General features: G+C 31.9%; 1 long non-coding RNA gene across 1 annotated transcript; it reads left to right on the forward strand.

Moving 5' to 3' along the window:
- The first annotated feature begins 556 nt into the window (after positions 1 to 556).
- Positions 557 to 2,157, forward strand: LOC145052203 (uncharacterized). Its single transcript, XR_013684020.1, has 4 exons — positions 557 to 790; positions 899 to 998; positions 1,137 to 1,359; positions 2,001 to 2,157. It is a non-coding gene; the product is annotated as an uncharacterized LOC145052203 (long non-coding RNA).
- The last annotated feature ends 908 nt before the right edge of the window (positions 2,158 to 3,065 follow it).

A 3,065-nucleotide genomic window follows, 5' to 3' on the forward strand; every position in this document is an offset into this window, starting at 1 on the left:
ATGTAGTTATATGAAAGAAAATAATAATAATAATAATAATAAAGTGGGGTTAAAGGGGATGACATGACCTGCTAATATTGAATGACAAATTAAGGTGACATGACATAATGTGCAAAATCTTTGGCAGGCCGTTTGAAATTCAGTTCCTCCTATCGGTATCGCTATAAGATTTTAGGGCAATAAATGTTGTTGGAAATCATCCCTTCCTTTAAAAACCCACCTGCAAACCCGCAGCTATCGACTCTCACATGATTTACACAGCAACCAGGAAATATGTTTTAGTCTACACTATTTATAAACTAAAACAATTAAACTGTTCAAAAAATAAACATGGAAAATAATTGCTTTTGCTAGCTGGCCTATGCATAATCTCCACTTCATATTTTGCCATGCATAATCCTTATCTCCATAACACTAGGACAAACAAGTAACTGTCTGCCCATCTGACCCGCTCCATGACCCATCAAGATTATCCAACAAATGCTACCGCCTACACATATATGTATATGAGTATCATAAGACAGACCTGCATAAAAATGCTTTTTGTATTGTAAAAGGAATAAAAACTTAATAGTTGTTATGATAGGGTGTTAAAAATCCTGAATCACTTTCTAAAATTAAAAAAATACAATCTTTGAGATCATCATTGACAAAGACAAATTAAGTAACATAATTGCATTTATATATATTGAAAACATTTCAGGTCAAACTTCAAACCACTGAATCATGGTGGTTTCTTCACTGCAATCCTGGAGAAGGATGATGAAGTGATATCCGTAGCATCGATAAGGTTATTTCTCTAATTCATTTCTATAAATCAAGGCAGGAGTAGGTGTCATTTGAAGGGTATATATATCCTAATTATAGACATTTTATTTGTATGTGTTGACCACGTCAGGGTTCATGGGAAGAAGCTTGCAGAAATGCCTTTTATCGGCACACGTAAAATCTATAGGTGGCAAGGAATGTGTCGCCGCCTACTACATTCGGTTGAATCCGTACGTTTCAATTTCTCTCAATGAAAGTTACATTTGTACCGGAATTTATTTCTCGTTTTGCAATTAATATATGGTGAGTAAATTAATTTTTCAGTCTAATTAATAAAGCTGTAACTGCAATGACTGAAAATATTCCAGGTTCTCTCTTATCTTGGTGTCGAGGAGCTGGTCATTCCTGCCATTCCTAATCTTTTAGGAACATGGACAACAGTCTTCGGATTCAAGCCGCTTGAAGAACCAACAAGGCAGAACATGAAATCCATGAGTATCGTAGTCTTTCCAGGAACTTATATGCTTCAGAAACATATTCCCCCAAAACCAGTCCACCAATTAATATATAGGAAGCTTGGAAGAGTAACAGGTATTTTTTTTTTCTGTCCTTTGAAATATTCAATACTTGATTTGATAGATTGACTTTTATAACAGAATCAAATTATTTGAGAAGACCACAAAACTATATATTGTCTCAACAACGAGTTTAGAACACACTCTGATTTAACATTGTTAGTGTATCTGATGTTGCGACATGATCCTATAAGTGCTTGATGGAGTCTCCATCTCTTCATAAGGGATCTCTTGGAGAGACAATCTTTGACTCTACAAATATCTTCCAAACATATAACTTATATGTCAAATATCTAAATCAGCATCAAATAAGTGGTAATTTTAACTTCAAACAAACCAAGATAGTAACGGTATTTGTTTCTTTCAACGTTTTATTACCACTAGAAATACAACCACAATTTGGGGCTTGGCTACTTGACTAACAAGGTGTTTCTAACAAAAAGGTCATGGGTTCAATCCCATGTATATACTAACTTGCCGTTTAAAAAGAAAAAGTGAAAGATCTTTTTTTTCCGAGTAAATATGTATGCATGCAAGTGTTTGATATAGGATTAAGTCATTTTGATGCTAAATTTTTATGATTCGTGCATGAGGTTATCCTTCAAAATACCGAGTTGACTCAGCGATCAACTCACGGTTTGGCTACTCTCCTTGCAGGTAAGCTTATGTAAAGCTGTACAAGTTACTTTAGTTCAGGTGAAGAATACACAATCCATTCATGACGGTAAATAACTGTATTTCTATAGATTTTACCAGTTATAAATGGATCTCTTTATAAGTTTGACAAGAGTGTTATATAATAATTATAATAGATGTTCACAAAAGATTTTGTTTTTCCATTTTGGATGGTAACTTTCTTATATATGCCTGGTGGATCATTGGATATCTGTTGAAATATTTTGTTTTCCATGCAAAATTTCCGGTGGTGATGTTTGGGTATCTTAATTGACTTGTTGAGTTATTTCTGAGAACAGATTGCATTCAAATAGTATCCCACTTATCTTTATTTATTCTGAGGACTAATTTTATTCGGTTATCTAGAATACCAATTACTAGCTTATATGTTTTACCAACTAATGGCTTTCAGTGAGAGTGAAAGGAAAAGATAAAGGGTAATGTGCTAAACCAGCTTTTATTCCGGTAAATTTAAATTAAATGAAAGAGACTAAATCATATTGAATGGTCGATAGTGAAATGGAGGCCCTCAATCCTCATAAACCCACGGTTTTAATTAAAAAGTTAAATAAATAATAATAGTTTAACATTTTAATTAAGCTAGTTTAAAAAAATATAAAACAACCTACATTCTGTGATTAAAAAAAAAGATTTTTTTTAGAAAAGTTACTACATTTACATCATTTTATCTGAAAACCCATTATTTCTAAAAAAAATTCAAAATACCTTTCATATTATTATTTTTTTCGAAATATACATTTTCAAAGAATTTTTTTAGAATACATTGTACTTTTTTTTTACCGTAGAACAGACCACTACAGTGAGATTGACTCGGTTTTTCACTAAAACAAAACTGAATCAAAAATTCGCTTTTTGACTTTAAAAACGTCAAATCATTGATGTTTTCAGTTTTGTTTTTGTTTATTTTCCATGTATATCTTCATAAAAAAATGTTGCTAAAATTTAATTAAAATGTGCAATTTCCTATAACATAATACAGGATAAGACCAACATATACATTGAATAACATTAGTGTCATAGATCTCA

Source organism: Lactuca serriola, chromosome 5 (assembly GCF_051521515.1).
Source record: "Lactuca serriola cultivar US96UC23 chromosome 5, Lser_US96UC23_V15, whole genome shotgun sequence".
Lineage (NCBI taxonomy): Eukaryota > Viridiplantae > Streptophyta > Magnoliopsida > Asterales > Asteraceae > Lactuca > Lactuca serriola.